General features: G+C 39.8%; 1 protein-coding gene across 2 annotated transcripts in view; it reads right to left on the bottom strand.

Moving 5' to 3' along the window:
• The window catches only part of LOC144588212 (uncharacterized), a 196,863-nt gene extending 182,984 nt beyond the window's left edge, over positions 1–13,879 (bottom strand). For both annotated transcript variants that reach the window (XM_078390554.1, XM_078390555.1), the window contains exon 1: positions 13,863–13,879. The gene's annotated coding sequence lies outside the window, so the exon portion shown is untranslated. The remainder of the gene's footprint in view (positions 1–13,862) is intronic.
• Between the last annotated feature and the right edge of the window lie 4,897 nt (positions 13,880–18,776).

Genomic DNA, 18,776 nt, shown 5'->3' with positions numbered 1-18,776 from the left:
AATGCCATTGAACCTGTCCAGGAATTGCAACCAGGCATGCAAATCATCTCTCATGTCCGCTGAGATTTTTCTCCAGTGATGTGGCTTCTTTAAGCCACTCATGGCTCCACAAAGCCTTCTCAAAAAAGCCCTGCCTGGGGCAATGACTTTACATGCAACATTGAGATGACCCACCAACTCCTGAATCTCTCTCAATGTAATGCATTGCTGCTGCAACAGGTTCTGGATTCAAATCCATAGATCAGAAAGCTTGCTATCTGGCAACCTACTGGATTTCTGGACAGTATCCAGTTCAATCCCCAGAAAAGTGAGAGATGTGGATGGGCCCTCCAATTTTTCCTCTGTCAAAAGAACACCTAGGTCCCTCGTGAGGGTTTGGAATGCTCTAATGATGAACCGACACTGTCCAGATCCAGGTTTCCCACAAAATCATCCAAATAATGGATGACATGGGAATGCTCTGCCCTTCGCTTTAGTGCCCATTCCAAAAATGAGCTAAAGCACTCAAAGGTCACATAGGACACCAAGCACCCCATGGGCATCGCGTTGTCCATATAGAAACAACCTTCAAATTGAAAACCCAAGAGCTCAAAATCATCTGGGTGAACTGGCAGCAAACAGAAAGCCGACTTAATGTCAGCCTTCACCAGCTCAGCCCCAGTGTCACAGGATCTTACCATCCGGATTGCGGCATCAAAAGAAGTGTACATAACTGTACACAGCTCTTAGGGAATCATGTCATTTACAGATTCACCAGCAGAGTAAGATAGCTGGTGTATAAGCCAAAATTCCCCTGGTGACTTTTTCGGGACCACACCCAAAGGAGAAATGTGCAAAGTTGGCACAGGAAGTTCTGCAAAAGGTCTGTCTACTCTCCCTTCAGCTACTTCCTTCTGAATCTTCCTCCTAACTACCTCTTTCATACCCTTGACAGATTTTAAATTGGATGCTGAAGTGGCACATTTAATACCCTGAAATGGAATCCTAAAACCCTCCTTAAAACCAATCAACAAATAGACTGCCACCTCTTTGTCCGGGTATTGCAGCAAAAAACTGCTAGTACCACTAAATTAATTGGACTGGGGGTGTTTTGGAGAGTTAGCTGCTCCTGCTGCAGGTCTCTTTGGCCCACCACTGTCCCTACTGCCGCCAGCCCCTGGGCGACCTTTGAAGCATGATGTGGAACTATGATCGCCCCAGCATATGGAACACTGGTGCTGGTATCTGTATGGCTTACAGTTGCAGAAACCCTTTGCATTTAATTCCTTTGTGTTGAGCCACCTTTGTATAGCAGGGCCATCTCTGTGTATAATAAGACATTGAGTGCTTGGCTGCCACTTTAATGAGGTACACACCCAGATAAATTGAACCCTCTCATTCATTTACATTAAAGCAAAGCCAGTCCATTTGCAAAGGCTTATCATGATGAAGAGCTCTTACTCTTTTGCTAGCTGTTTCTGGATTTCCACCTTTTCTTCCAGCAATGCTTGAAACAACTTCCATTTCCAGATGAATCATGCCTCTGAATACCATTTGCAAGGGAACAATGGCAGGAAAAGGCTATTGCCTTCAGTCCTTTTCATGGACATCCAGAGTCTATGGTAGAAAACTGAATGCTGAACTAGACAAATCTATAATCTAATCCAGTTCATTTCTCTCTTTTTATGATGCACTCTGAAGACTTTCTGCTTTCCTGCCTCTCTCTTCAACCTTTCTCTTGCTACATGTACTGCCCTGCGAATTTCAGTTAATAGACTAGCTGGCTGAGAACACTAGATGATTATTCCAACAGTGCTGAGAAGCGTGCACTTCCTCCATTCTTTGGCATCCGACATGAGGTCAGCACTAGTTCTGCATTCATTTATTCCTCTGTGTGTGAAAAGCAATTCCCAATTTTTTAAAAAAAGCTCAAGTAGTGCACTCTTTAATTCCTTTAGCTAGGACTAAGTCCATTAGTGACATTTCCTTTCCCTAAATACAGAGAAAATGGACTGGAATAGCAAAGATTATGTAACTGTAGACAGATCTGTAGTTTATATGTTGCCCCCCCCCCCAGCTTTGCCAAAACATTAGTTATACACTTCACAAGGAGTGGTGGAAAATAGTCAGAACATATTGTGGTCTTTACTTAGAGTGCAAGTTAAGGCAAAAGAAGCAAGAATAGGCCCGTTGCCAATGTTTCTTTCCTTAGCAAAGTGGTTGAGAGGGTGGTGGCAGATCAGCTCCAGGCGTTCTTGGATGAAAACAGTGCCCTGGACCCATTCCAGTCGGGCTTCAGGCCGCACTATGGTACAGAGATGGCACTGGTCACACTGATGGATGACCTGCTGAGGAGGCCGATGGGGGCAATATGTCCTTGTTGGTCCTCCTTGACATCTCGGCAGCCTTTGATACCGTCAACCACAGTATCCTCCTGGGGAGGCTCTCTGAGCTGGGAATTGGTGGCCTGGCACTTGCCTGGCTCCGTTCCTTCTTGGAGGACTGGCCCCAGAGAGTTCAGCTTGGGGAGAGTGTCTCAGCCCCGTGGAGCCTCAACTGTGGGGTTCCACAGGGGTTGATCATCTCTACAATGCTGTTTAACATCTATATGAGGCCGCTAGGTGGGGTCATCGGGGGTGTGGGGCATCGTGTCACCAGTATGCTGATGACACACAGCTCTACATCTCCTTTTCATCTACCTCAGTGGATGCCGTACTGTCCCTTCAGCGCTGCCTGGAGACTGTATTGGAATGGATGCAGTCGAATGGGTTGAGGCTGAACCTGGACAAGACAGAAGTCTTGAGGGTGGGTGTCCTTCCACCAGTGGTATAGGCAACTCCCTTTCTTTTGGGGGGTAGACCCTTGCCGCAAAGAGTGAGGTCCGCAGCTTGGGAGTACATCTGGACCTGGCGCTTACCATGGAACTCCAGGTGGCATCTGTGGCCCGCTCCGCCTATTTCCATCTATGGCTGATTGCCCAGCTGCGACCCTATCTTGATGGGGGGCCCTCACTACTCTAGTCCACGTGCTGGTAATCTCAAGATTAGACCATTGTAACACACTCTACGTGGGGCTACCTGAGGCTGACGCGGAAACTTCAGATGGTCCAGAATGCAGCAGCCAGGCTTCTTAGTGGGGTGAGAAAACACCAACATATCTCCCCCACTCTGGCTGCTTTGCACTGGTTGCCAGTCCATTTCCGCGTTGACTTCAAAGTGTTAATGATTACATATAAAGCCCTAAACGGTTTGGGACCTCAATATAGGCAGATCGTCTCCTCCCACCCAGATCTACCCAAATCACCTGACACAGCCAGCAGGGACAGCTGAGGGATCTGACGCCGAGGGAGGCCCACAAGGAGAAAATAAAGAAATTGGGCCTTCTGTTGTGAGCCACCGCCCAGAGTAGACTATGTCTAGATGGGCAGCATATAAATAAATAAATAAATAAATAAATAAATAAATAAATAAATAAATAAATAATTAAATAAATAAATAAATAAATAAATAAATAAATAAATAAATAAATAAATAAATAAATAAATAAATAAATAAATAAGAAAGGTGGAAGGTGACCTGTAATTTGAGTTTACTAACTTTGGGATTTTATCTTTAATTAAATGTTTTGTTTTAAAACAAAACTTTTTTTTCTTTCAGAAAAAAATGTTTATTTTTTTTCTTTCAGAAAATCCCCTGGTGCTTCAAATGAAGGAATGTATAGGCATTGGTGCTAGAAAAAGGGATTCTGACTTTAATGGAAAGATAAGCAAAAGGGTATTAAAAATTCATATAAATAAACAAAGAAAGCAGTCATTAGAAATAGAACACTTTATAAGCAGACTAACTTCTCCCTACCAATTCTAGCTTGCTTTTTTAGGAAGCCATTCTCAAGCTACAGTCAAACAGTGAGAAAGGTGTGGGTCTGATCACACTGGAAATGGTCAGGAAGCAACGTCACTTAAATTGATCCTTCTGTCTTTCAGGGAATCACTCCAGTCCAGCCTATGTGATCACACCATCACTCACAAAGTGGGGAGAGTTTCCACTTAAGTCTGTGTCTTAAAGAGGCAGGTCCTGCATATTGGAAGGCATTACACTTACCCTTCCACTGGGAGTTGATATTCTGCTTAAGGTTTTTCTCCAGAAAATGCATTCCAGGACGACATAGGTTCCACCAAAACCAGTCCTGCTCAAGACAAGTGACGGTTAGAAAGCCACAACACTGTTGTACACTTGGACATTAAGTTATAACAACACATTTCTGACTGTCAAAACATGCCAGGATAGAGAGGCAGAACTGCAGCCTCAATAATATACCATAGTAAAAAGAAGAAAATGGTGCAGTTCTTACAATTTTATTTCTGTGGGGGGGGAAACATGGGAATTGCTCTTGAAATTTATGATGACTAGAGCCACTGTATTAGGACCATAAGTCAATGCTGATCAAACATTTCTGTATTCTTTTACCCCTACTGAATACAACCCTGTGGTACACAAACAATGGTGGATTAATAAGTGCCCTTCAGTTTCTTCAGAATCCTTTGTTTGAGTTTCTTGTTTCTTGCTGCTTGATATGTGTTGCATATGCATAGTAAGCCTGAAAGAATGACAAACGCCACATAGGCACGGTTCTACATCCCTGGACTCTAGTCTTATTTTTCCCCATGGGCTCTGGAGATGATATGTTTAACTCAGTTCACAGTATGTTTTGAAATCAGTACTGTCTTTCTTCAGGATTTCAGCATGATTGCAATGGTGCATATCCGTTATGTATTGTTGTCCAATATTTTTCTATGGAAGCATGTCTTTTCTCTTCTAAGACCCCATGGGCATAAGCCTGTTGGCTCAATTCTGCCAGTATAAAATAGACTGAGGTGGTGGAAATAATTAAATAAATTTACAGCTTCCTATTTCCACTCCCCACCCCCACCTCCATTTTGCTTATGAGGCTTCCTCCCTTTTGCCTTTGGGAAACTTTTGGGAACTTTATGATGTTGGGGAGGGGAGCTTTTAATATTTGAACATCACTGCCAGATCACAGTCATGGGGATCAGGACAGCTGATGGTGAACCAGTGGCATTTTTAAAAAATATTAAAAGCACCCCACCCCATTCCATGACTCCCCAAAGCAAAAGAGAGTCTTAGGAAGCCTAGGAAGGTGAAACATAAGGATAGGATGATTTAAATTAATTATTTCCATTGCCCTGGGCCAGTTAACGCTGGTGTAAAGTTACACAATAAGATTTTGCCCAATATGGATTAAAAAAACGTAATGGATTTTCATTAAACAACTTCAGGCATAACATATAGTTACATCTTATCTTCCACTTCTACTATCTTCCATATTTGGATTTACCTGCTTCTGTTCAGGATTAGGACCTGATGTCCTGTTCCTCTTTAATATTTAGGTTTGCCTGCTTCTGGAATCACTGCACCTACCTTTGCCCTCTTTTGACCTATGTTATGGGCTAGCTGATAATTCAATAATGAGTAAGAAGAAAACTCTTATGCTTGTATTTTATACCTGCTTAATTTTTTATAGAATAAATATCTCTATGTGGATTTTAATAGATCTTTCCAAACGTAACTTTTACTTTGCTTGCACATAGCTCACATCAGATGGAATCTGAACACTGTATTTATCTTTTTTTAAAAAAATTAAAGCATCTTTGTTCTCCTTTACAAATGAAGCCACGTGAATCTTCCATCATGATCTTAAGCTGTATTAAACAACCTATAAGTATATTGTTTGTACCTTCGAGTACTATTGAAATGTCCTCGGAGTACTTAAAGAGTGTAATTCATTTCAAAGTTCTGTTTCTGAAATGTTCAATTATAAGCTTGAACATTTAACTATTCCCTGAATTGATGTGGCAGATCTTTTAAAAGGAGCAGTATCTCTGCGGGATTGATAGCTATTAATTTTTACATTAAAGCTTTCCATTTTGAGACAAATAATGAATTTAACAATGCCTTAAAACCTCTAACCTCAGTAAAATTTGCTTCTAGAGAGGTAGAGAGGCAGGACTCATATCTTTAATAATATGGCTGTGATGGGTAACATAGTTCAGGTTGACATCTGCACACTAATCTGGGAGTATATTCAATTGAACTCAGATTTACTTCTGAGTAGGATTACACTCGTTAAATTTTATTTCTCCTATGCACTTCAAGAATTACTTTTTCCTAGAACAGTGAATAAGGGGCATTTTGCTATTATTTGCCATTTAATTTTAATGCTACATAGGGGTGTATAACCAATTCAACAAATCTGAACTATATTTGGTTGATTTAGTCTGAAAGGAATCAAATCTGAAGCAAACTGGACTTGGATTTCAGTTGGATCTAAATTGGATCCAGATTGATCCAAATCACTTTGGACTAATTCAACTATTCAATCATTAATAAAGAGTGTCTTAAAATATTGCATAAAGGAGCAATATACAGAAAGGATAGTATGATGGGGAGGAAAAGGGTGGGGAGATTGAATTTACTCTTTGATACTCTGGCTTAATCTCAGTCAAGAATTTTATCAGCACTTCCTAATCACAGTGCTTTCAGGGAGTGGCTGTGTTATGTTACCAAATGTACACACTCTATTCTTTCAAGCAAGACTTAGTTCTTTTGGTTTGTTTTATTTATTTATTTATTTTATTTATTTATTTTATTTCTATCCCGCCTATCTGATCATATTAGACCACTCTAGGCGGCTTACAGTAAAAACAACAATGTAATTTTAAAACTTTACAGCAGAAACTTAAATAAAAAATAATAATAATAAAGAACAGAATAAGAAAAAAGATCGTCAAGGGTTTTCTGTTGGGAAGGCCCGCATATACATCAATGTTTTTAGTTGTTTCTTAAAAATGCCCAGCGAGGGAGCCGCGCGAATCTCAGGGGGCAAGTTGTTCCAAAGGCGAGGAGCCACCGCCGAGAAGGCCCGGATTCTGGTCTTTTCCTTTCGGGCCTCTCTCGGCGTTAGGCTCCTCAGCCTTATCTCCTGGCTCGCGCGAGTGACACGGGTAGATCTAGATGGGAGAAGGCGTTCCGCCAAGTATCGAGGTCCTAAACTGTTTAGGGCTTTGTAAGTAAGCGTTAACACTTTGAAATCAATGCGGAATCGGATTGGCAGCCAATGCAATGCGGCCAGAGTGGGGGAGATATGTTGGTATCTTCTCAGCCCACTGAGTAGTCTGGCCGCCGCATTCTGCACCACCTGTAGTTTCCGCAGCAATCTCAAAGGTAGCCCCACGTAGAGCGCATTACAGTGGTCTAATCTCGAGACTACAAGCGCATGCACCAGAGTGGTGAGAGACCCCACATCAAGGTAGGGCCGCAGCTGGGCTATCCGCCTGAGATGGAAAAAAGCGGAACGGACCACGGACGCCACCTGGGTCTCCATGGTGAGCGCCGGGTCAAGATGGACACCCAAGCTACGGACCCCATCCCTGGCGGGCAGGGTCACCCCCCAAAAAATGAGGGAGTTTCCCATGTCCCCAGGTGTGGGGGCACCCACCCTCAGTACCTCTGTCTTGTCCGGGTTCAGCCTCAGCCCGTTCTCCTGCATCCATTCCTGTACAGCCTCCAGGCAACGCTGAAGGGACAGAACGGCATCTCCTGCAGTTGGAAAAAAGGAGATGTAGAGCTGTGTGTCATCCGCATATTGATGGCACTGCGCTCCACACCTCCTGATGACCCCTCCCAGCGGCCTCATGTAGATATTAAACAGCATTGGGGAGATGATCGACCCCTGTGGGACCCCACAATTAAGGCACCACGGGGCCGAAACATTCTCCCCAAGCTGTACTCTCTGGGGACGGTCCTCCAAGAAGGAACGGAGCCAAGCAAAGGCCCGGCCACCTATCCCCAACTCGGCGAGCCTCCCCAGGAGGATGTTAGTAGCAGATCACTGAAAAGACTTCAATGAGTGTTTTGGTTGCTGATAGTCATGATGAATCTATGTCCCTGGGATATCTGAAGAGAGCAACCTCCACCTCTTCAGACTGTTGCTTTCACATGTTGAAAGTGACAACACATGGGAAATTGTGTTCCAACAAGTTTAGCTAATGAGTGAATAGGGTTTATATAATTTTTCACTTCAATACTTTTCATTTTCTAATCTAGCCTAACATATTTTTTGTCTTCTCAATCTATATGTTTGCACAGAAATCTGTTTATTGAATGAGACATTTTCCTTAACCATTCCCTCCACCTTCTAGCTTTTAATGTGGACTGGGTAAGAATTCCTCTAGCACTTGTTTAAGTTTTTGAAAAATTCTATCATGCTTTGGTAGTAATTTTGTGTTTATCTTATTGGGGATGAGCACCGCACCCTAGAGTGGGACAGGACTGGAATAAATGTCATGGGGAACATTTACCTTTACTATTGCTCATTCATTCATTGTATTGATGCCCAAACTTAAATCCTTTCTGAAATAATTCTCAATACTTCTCTTTATTATCATTGTACTTCATGTATCTGAGCATTGCTGGTGCTTGGGGGCAGACCAAAAGATGAAGCCTAAACATTCAAAATCAAGTCCAAAACATTTGCAGGTGAGATGCCATGTTTGCAAGATCACAGTTTTTCAGAATTTCAGGAAGCAGATTAGTAACTATTGGCATTTGGTTTAAACTAGTAACCAGATTATGCATCCTTCAGTCTTGAGAGACTATGGTAACGTAACTATGGAGGACTTGGAACAGCATCTAGTGTGGCTGAGTAGGCCAATTCGAGAGTGACAGACCCTTCCACACTGAAGGCAAATACAATCTGTCCTCTGTCCAGCTCCCTGATTTTGCTGCTTTTGGGACTGCCTCTTTGCCTCAGCCTGCTGGACAAGGGTCTCTTCAAAATGGGAGAGGCCGTGACGACCACCTACCTCCAGGCTGAATACTCAGATGTCAAGGTTTCCCATCTGTTGAGGTCCATTCCTAAGGCCTTCAGATCCATACCTTGCAGATATCCTTGTGTCACAGTTGTGGTCTCCCTCTGGGGCGATTTCCCTGCACTAATTCTCCATACAAGCCATCTTTTAGAATCCAACCATCAGCCATTCTCACAATGTGTCCAAGCTAGTAACCGAACTAGTAACCAAAGATTCAGGAAAGACTCTGGTTGCTGAAATATGTACAGGAAGGAGTATCATCTGATCATGCTCGAATAATCTTTTAATTTCTTGTATTAATGTTTGGTACATTACAGCAACAGCAACTGCAACAGCAGCAACAACAGAATCACCAGCAATACAAACTCTTAAACACCTCTTTGCTATTCTTTGCAACTGCTAAAATCTATGCAGCCATTTCCTAAATGAGCAGAATGTAATTAGCAAATGGAAGGGTTAATTTACAGATAGTAAATTCTTCATAATAATGAGGGTTAATTTAATTCCTCATGGGAAATTATTTCAATTGGATTAGGGAGAGGTGTGAGTATTTGAAATGGATTAATTATCTTCCAAATTTGGAATATCTCAATTGAATAGAATTGAGCTTTAGAAAAGCTTTGTGTAAATTACATCTTCATGACTGTAATGCAGGTCAGGGACAAGAATGGATTTGAAGGATAAAGGCCATGCCATCAAAGTCATTCATAAGATCTGAGCCCTCTTTTAAATTTTAAACCATCAGTTCATATTTCTAATATTTCCAATATTTTCCTTAGAAATCTATCTACATCTCTTGCATTATATCTGGATATTCCCAGATAAATCCAAATCTACTGTTGTAATAAAATGATTGTGCTGATTCATTGTCTGTTTCTCCCTCACACTTCTAGATGTTAAATAACTTTACATAAAAATAGTACAAGATAGGAAGCAGTGAGATCCCCCCCATTTCTTTTACTTCCATATGCTTTTAAAAACACTCCTGACTTAATAACAACAATAATAGTTCATTTACAGTCCTTAGACCAGTCACATAAGTATAAAGCCTTATAAAACCTTAAAATTTCTAACTTTCAATATTCCATTAGAACATGTTGACATACATACAACTGGGAACTGCAATCTAATTGCTATTTAACTTCCACAATCAAAGTATTGCTACACAGAACCTCGCAACCTGACAGGTGATCTGCACATCAACATCCGAGAGAAGGAACTCAAGCCTATTTCCCTCCGAACATCCTGGGAATCTATCTATATAGTCTCTTTTCACACTGCTTCATACAATGGGAAGGTGAAGAACATATGCTGTATGGTCTCCTAACTTCTTTCCTTCCCATTTATGAAGAAATTTATGAATTGTGGTAAAATATTATTTAGAAAATCACCAGATCTAATAGTCACAGTTGATTTTAGGACCAAGTTGTACAAGTGTGCTGTGGGACTACTGAAAAGGGGGAAGGTGTCCTGGAAAGAGTTTGCAACACAAATTCAGCACTACAAACATAGATGAACACATAGAAATTCCATCTCAGAATTTTATGAACTAAATAGTCAAACCCTCTGCCGAGAGTCAAATCTGTTGAATACAGTGGTGCCTCGCTTAACGATTGCCTCGTTTAGCGATGAATTCGCATAACGATGTGTTTTTTTAGAAAATAATATGCACCGTATAACGATGTTTCCTATGGGCGATTTTCGCTTAGCGAAGTTTGGGACCATGCTTTGCATAATGAATGCGATTTTAGGTCCCCTGCTTCACTTAACGATGTTTCTTTTTTCAATTAAAAAAGTGTCTTAGAAGGGTCAAAAACGGTTCTAAATGCTTGGATTCGTTAGAGGACCCCCTAAGTCATGTGCAAACCTGATTTGGCTTTGATCTGACTTTTTGTTAATTTATGGTTAATTTTTTTTTTCGGCCCATAGGAACCAATGGACCTGTCAAAATCTGACAGCTCCATGCTTTCCTATGGGGGAGAAAACAATTCGCCATAAATTAACGAAAGTTCAGATCAAAGCCAAATCAGGTTTGCACACGACTTAGGGGGTCCTCTAATGAATCCAAGCATTTAGAACAGTTGCTAAGTCTTCATTGATTTTTTGTGAATTTTTTCTTCCCCCATAGGAAATAATGGAGCTGTCAAAAGTTAGGGGGGGGGAAATTCACCATAAATTAATGAAAAGTCAGATCAAAGCCAAATTAACTTTTGCATCCGTTTTAGAGGGTGCAGAAGCTAATCCAAGCATTTAAAACCATTTTTGACCCTTTTATGACACACTTAATTTTGCAAAAATTGACTTCGCAAAGCCATTGAAATGTATTGAGTCAGCTTCAATATATTCCAATGGAGGAAACATTGTATCGTTTAACAATGTTTCCTATGGGTTTTTTTGCTTAAGGACGGCAATCCGTGCCTATTGGAACGGATTAACCGGTTTCCAATGCATTCCTATGGAAAATGGTGTTTCGCATAACGATGTTTCACATAACGTTTTTTTTGGAACCAATTAAAATCGTTATGCGAGGCACCACTGTACTCATGTTATTTTAGCTGATAAGAAAATGGTATCAGATTGAATGTCAGCTTCTTCATTTGACCTCCCACTCATAAACAAGGTAAACTTCATACTTTTGTGCTATATAATGTAATTCCATTTCTGCCAGTACTCTAGAAGTTCATGCCTTCAGTGGCCACTACAGGGCATGGAGATATAGCTCTTTTTTTCAAGTGATCCATAGATTTTTTTTAAAAAAAATCTTGATTTGCTGATGTAACTTTGCACTTTATGTGGTTTTATCCATGAGCCATGTCCTGAAAATGATGCAAAAGCTCCAAGCTTGTCCAGAATACAATAATGTTGTTATTCCAGAAACTGGCCAAAGAGGAATTGGCTTCATAAATGAAATGAGTTAAATGCATATTAACTTACATATACTGGCTTCACATACCATGAAGCCAGTTTAAAGTGCTAGGTACTATTATATCTGAAATAAAGCAGGATCCACAATTCACAATTAGCTGAGGGCTACCAATAGAAGCCAAAACATTGTCTATCTTTCAAATAGTCATCTGTAAGGTGGATAAGTTCTAAGTTTAGCTCAGTACTTTCATTATTTAGGTGATGGCAGCCACCCAGTGGCTCTCTCTTATTCCTCCCCTTTCTCAGAGGAGATACTGGCTGTGGCAGATGGCATGTTCCCCTTTCCAAAATGGCACATCCCTACTTTGTAGGCTTTGAAGACTCCCTGCCCTCATAAGCTCTAGATCTGAGGGAGCTGTGTGGTCTCAGCAGTCCTTAATATTGCTGCTACAAGGCAAACCAAATCCACACACAATTTGGTGAAGAGCCTTGCTGCTTCAGATTCTTCACAAGACATAAAATCAAGAGTAGGATTTCCTACAGTCTGGAGACAACAGTGCAAAGGAAGCCTAGCTTGGCACTTCACTCTAAAATTTTAGATACAGACTGCTTTTGTGTTTTTTCTCAGACATTTAAACCAATATTTGGTTGTGCTACATTATTAGTTTCCCCACCACCACTGCCCAGTTTACTTTTACTATGGGTGTTGGTTCTTTTGTCATTTATTTGTTTGCTTTATTCAGAGTCTTTGTGGAGGTAAAAAGAAAAGCAAAACTAGACAAATAAATCAACAAACATGAAAAGGGGTTTAATAAATCAGTGCTGATAGTGGTGAAATATAATGCCACCTTTCTCATTCAAGACAATTTTAGCATGGTAGTTGTTTTAGCCTACAATCTTTTGCACACACATCCCACCACCATTACCTAAGAATCTTGTGGCATTCTAAAGGCTGGAAATTCTGTCATTAAGTTACTCAAAGTGCCACAAGACACTGTTGTTTTCCCATCTAAACAGCGTTTGCCAGGTTTGGGCACATACACATGCCTGTCGTTTCTGGAGGCCTTATTGTAATGCAGCACACATCAGCTTGAAAAATAAATGGTTAGAGAGTCCTACCACTTAGCATGGATACCCAGAGTAATTATATTATATTAGAACTCTGGAGACAGCCTGAATTTCTTTTTGCACCCAAGTGTTGAAATCAATGTGTTGTATCCTATATAGGCACCTATTCCTCTCCTTCTCTCCAGGCTGTAGAATTGAACCTTCAAGCTGACTTTTAAATTATATTTTTCTGTGACAGTCACTGTTATATACAAAGAATATAGTGCCAGAACACAACATAAAATTGATTTTGACAATGAAAGTGACTATTATAACATTTTGAGGCTAGACATATTTCAAGCATAGGTGAAGTAAAAATGAGTCTACAGTTAATGCTGTACAAAGTTTGGTGTCCTCACCCTGACAAAAGGGAAGGATGGGCCACCAAAGTCCATTACAGGAAAAAAGGTGTCCTGACTGAGGCATCTAAATGATTAATATGTTTTTTTTCTTTCAGGTAAGCTTTCGTGGGCCACAGTCCACATATCCTGATGCATCAGTTGTGCCTCAATGTAGAGATTGTTTTGGGGTGGCAACAAGGGAATAGCTGAATAGCTTATATGCTCGATTTATTTGTTTGGCATTTTAAGACATTTGTTTATTTGGTACTTTAAGTAAATTTCCAACAAATCAACCAGGAGATTAATTGTGTGTCAGCAGCCAGGGTGGGGATGTGGGGAATATATTTTCACTGCAAAGAACAGTATAATCATGCTTTGTAGCTTATCTGTTTTAGAGTAATAAATTTGAGTTTCTTCATTTTTTCTCCATATAAGACATCTGCATATAAAAATACGCTGTGATAATCAATGCTATTTCAATGCACTGCTCTTTTCTCAACTCCACAGAGATCATACAGATCCTGCTTCCTATTGAACACCATCACAAAATGCTCATTGACTCATTAGTTTGGGATTAAGCCTATGAATCAGATAACAAGTGGACTGAAAAGGATATTAAATCCAAGTACTGCAAGTATGGCTATGCTCCAGAACTGCATTGTTAGGTGATTCTCCATAGAAACTTCAGCATCTCCTTCACAAAACAAATGTCTGAGCTAGTGGATTGTGAATTGTTTATTTGAAAAAGAGCCTGATTATCACACCAGAATCGGACAGACAATGATTCACTCACTACATAAACAGCAATTATAATGGGAAAAAGGAATCAAAGAAGGTATGAAATGTGGCAATTTCAAAATTAGACCAAATTGGAGTTGAAGCTTTGAAACATCCACTAATAATGATCCTCAACCCAGAGCTGCTTGCAGTGGTACAATGAATCTGAACATCATCTGCAACTAAGTCTAATATCCCCGCAAAATTACTCTATGCTAAAAGTTAGTGCCAGATGAACAGATGAGCCCTAACTCTACAAGATTTTTCTTTCCCCCAAGAAGCAATGCAAATCAAGTACCAATGCAGTCTTCATGAATTGCAGTGGAAGCTGAACCAATACAGGCCTAATTTGTAGAGACATAGTTATCCTCCAGATCTTGAATGTCCCTATATTTTAGAAGGTCATTCTTATTTTTAAAAGTGAGTCTTTTTTTAAAAAAAAAAAAAGTTGTTTTAAGAGAAGAAAATAATTTTAAAATGCCTATTTTTTGAGAAAATATTGCCCAAATTGCACATTTAAATGTGCATTTTAATATTAATTGTTGCAGTTTGCTTTTTGAAAAATTTCACAGGAAAGTGAAAACAAGGCAGACTTATGAAGGAACTCAAAGTGTGATGTAGACTGGATGTAGACAGATTTAGCCACCCAGTACTGGGCACTTTCAAAGCACTATACATATCCCTTAACCACTTTCCAGAAGTTGAGGAAGTGTCATGCCCATTAAGTCTTTAGAGGAGCCATAGGGCTGTCTGCTAAAAATATACATATAATTCACTTAAATGTATGCATATCATGTACCTTTAGTCCCCACTACTTATTTCTTTTCTGGATGATGATGATGACAATGATGATGATGACAATGACAACTCATTCAAATAATGACAGAGTGAAAATGTGCCATGCACATCTGTCTAAGATCCACCCAAACCATGTGTTGGATGTCCCAAACACTTATGGAAACCAGATCATGCCTGTAAGCAATACTTTATCATAATGAGACATGAGTTGAAATGAGCACCCAGAAACAATAAATCCATCAGGCTCAGGAGGAAGACAAAAGTTGGGACACTGTATCATATTGTGGAAACATGACCGCAGGTTGACAACATCTAATCACACATGCTGCTGGATCAAATGAATTGTAACGGATAGAATAGAATTCAAGATGGATGGCATCATTGACAGATGCTCCCTTAGGGTATGATGAATGATAAATTAGAAAACACTCATCGGGGGTCTATTTTGGAAATACATCCAAGGGGAAAGCTCATCTCACTGTAAAGGACAACAGCTCTACTCTGTTTAGGCTCTTGTTCAATTTCTAATATTATGAAAAACTTTAAAATATTCACCTCTTAAAGGAAGTTTCAGACAAACTGTTCAGTAAGCATTCTATACCCTCTATAGGAGCTTTCCGAAATCTGGACAAGTACATAAACTTGATTTAATTCCTGAATTCATCTTCTATTCTGCTGTCAATCTTTTTGGAACACCATTCTCTAGATATGAATATCCTGCATGATTTTTCTGTATGTTTGTGTGTGAATGATTATTGTGGTCCTGGGCCCAAACCTTAACATCACCTAATGCCCATGCACTTGGAACGTTGCCTTGGCATAGAGCTGTCCAGTTTATGAGAGCTTAACCAATCTACTTGGAGCTGAATTTGACTGTGTATGTCAATATTCAATATGAAATTATGGGCTGAGGGCCAATGTTTACAGAGGTCTCTAAACACAAGAACTGGAGCATGTCATTCTTACAGGTTAATACATGCAGACAAGGATCTGCATATGCATTATGTCTGGGCTTAATAACCAAAATCCTGATAGGAAATAAGAGATAATAAAACAAACAAACAAAAACCTCTTAACATATGCAGAATGCTTTCCCTTTTCCATTCAACAATTAGCTGTAGTTATTTTCCCCATGATTACAGGGAAGGGCTTTTCCGCACCAACCTCCCTCTACAACTTAATATTGATTTTTTTTTCTGGTCTTAGTCTCCACATGACATGGAGCTGGTTTTCCTTGTGTTTGGGGACATGCTGTCCCTTTCTGGTAAGCAGGAAAGTGAACAGCCAATTATGAGTGGAACCAGGGGGCTAGACAGAGGGGAAGAAGCAGCTGAAGGAAGTCAAATATTTGAAATGCCCTTCTGCCTTCTCCTGATAAATCAAAGAATTTGCACAGAAAATCTTCCTTAATTTCAGAAGTTTTTAGAACTTTTAGGTGCTGCTGCTGAGTTTTGGGGAGTATATCTAATGCCATCTCACTTGTGGAATATGCAGTATATACATTCCTTATAATACTATCGGAACCACATGATCATTTTTTTCCATAAGGGAATTAGATAGATTTATGAGGACAAGACTATCAATGGCTGCTAGATACATTAATGCCAGAAACACTACAGTACAGTTCAAAAATATATGTGATAGTATTTGTCCAGTACCAGATGACATCAAAAGCATTTGGAGGAATTAATTTCAAATCTTCCATGGCATATGTTGAGGGCAGAGTACACTGGCATAGGTTCTCCTCCACACTCACAAAGGAATGTGCCAGGGGAAAACAAACAAACAAACAAACAAACAAAAAAGTTTTCTTAGGTTCACCTTGCGATTGAAGGCTAGACTTTTAAAGGCTTCCATCCATTTCAAAAGGCAGTTGGTTCTTTCTTTTCACATTATAATCCTACTTCTGACATTCTCTGCTGTTTCTTCAAGATTCATTGTTTATGAAATAATTTCTCCTTGATTTTAATCCAGAAGGATAAGATAGTAGCTGAAAGGTGAATAAATGAATGTTTGATATAGATGTTTTGATTGTTTCACTACTAGCTGGTTCCTTCCTATGCCAGTGTACTCTGCCCCTCAACATATGCCAGGGAAGATTTGAAATTAGTTGCTCCAAATGCTTTTGATGTTGCCTGGTACTGGACAAATACTATATCATATATTTTTGAATTTTACTGTAGTGTTTCTGACAATAATGTGTCTAGCAGCCATTGATAGTCTTGTAACTGGGTGCAATGCCTGCTTGATAATTGATTTGGTCAATAAAAGTTGACTTCAGACATCTATTCTGCAACTTTCATTGGGTGCTGAGTCTACCTGTTTTATATGGGTTGAACTACACCTCACGGGGATGACGTATTCTCCTGTGGACTTGCATAGAGTGGCTGTGTATCCTAAATGGTTCCAAACAGCTTTTGAAAGATATTGTTCCTTATGGAGATCTTTGTATTTAGGTAGAGTTTTTTAAATATGTTAACTGTATGATCCAAAGTATCAGCTAAATATTTGGGTGCAAGACTGTAATCTAGTTGGATGTCCTTCCAGATAACCTGAAGTCTCTAAGATACCTTGTGTTTCTCAGATGAAAGGCACATATCTGAGTCTTAATAGAGTGGGGTTTGAGTTGGTTTCTACTGTAATATATGCCAGGTTCTTCTGATGCATCTGTTAGAAGATGTTCTATCATCTGAAATCTGTCCAACTGAACAATAAGTACTGTACCATACTTTTCCATGCGTTGATAAGATGAGCCAATCTATAAGACGACTCCCTCCCTTTTCTAACCCCAAATTAGAAAAAGCAGGGATCAAAGGGCTCCTTTTTTGCTAAGCTTTGTGCCTTGGCAAAAGGAAAGGAAAGCGGCTGTCAAAGTGACTGCCACTTTTCCATGCCTTTTGAGAAGGCACGGAGCTTAGCAGAAAGGAAAGGAGAATCTCCCCTTCCTTTTTGCTAAGCCCCTTGCTTCGCAAAAGACAGTGGTAAAGAGCTGCCGTCCGTATATAAAACAACCCTTTATTTTTTCTCACATTATTTAAGGAAAAAGTGTCATTTTATGCATGGAAAACTGTGATATGCCTTCTCTTGATACTGTGTCCTTTTGGGCTTCCCATAGTCAGCCAGCGTCCCACAGTGGAAACAGAATGCTCAGCAAATAGACATTTGGCTAGTGCCTGCATGACTCATTTTACTTTTTACCTTGTTGACATAATAGAGGCTTCCACACTACAGGTTTAACACTCTGGCTCTTAATCCCATTCATAATACTTAGTATAAACATTGGTGTTCAGGTCTCAATAGGCAGGATAAGAGCTCCTCTTTGTGCATACTACACTATTTCCTCACAATAAACATCACAGACTACCCAAACCAGGACCCCTGCAGTTCCTATTATTCAAAATATAAAGGTGGAAATGGGGAAAAAGATTTTGTAATTCATATTTAGTATTTCTTTTTATTAGCTTAATTGAGGTTGAATTTTTCCATGGAAAGATTCAATAGTAGGATGGAAGTGTTGATGAAAATACAATGCATGAATTGACTTCATATCATGGGTTGAGAATGTCTGGAGTAACAGTGATTATGTAGCTCTTGTGGTGGCATTTTTTATATTAAATTATACTAATTATAAATTAATATAAACTGCATTAAATATGAGTTCCATTGACTAATCAAATAGTTATGGGAGGTTGTTCTAGTTAATTCTTTTACAGTTTACCTGTAAACATTGTTACTGACTGACCCACAGACAACAGTTAGTCAGTGGAAAAGTAGAATATTTGAAAGTTAATTAAGGTTAGTGATATTAGAACATCTTCTTATTTGTTGTATGAGAGCCAGAACGATTCTGCTTTGCTTCTTCATTTTCTCTCAGGACTTAACACTTGTATCATTAGATGTGCCTCTTATGGTATGTATTTATTTATTTTGGCAGCAGGTTCTGGAAAAGAGCCACTTGTCAGATTTCTAGGCTCACAGTGCAGAGCTACAGATGTTATAGCAGCAGGTAAGGAGAAGGCAGA

Source organism: Pogona vitticeps, chromosome 3 (genome assembly GCF_051106095.1).
Source record: "Pogona vitticeps strain Pit_001003342236 chromosome 3, PviZW2.1, whole genome shotgun sequence".
Taxonomy (NCBI): Eukaryota; Metazoa; Chordata; class Lepidosauria; order Squamata; family Agamidae; genus Pogona; species Pogona vitticeps.
Note: the sequence above shows the minus strand (reverse complement) of the source record. Positions and strands in the feature narration are given on the sequence as shown.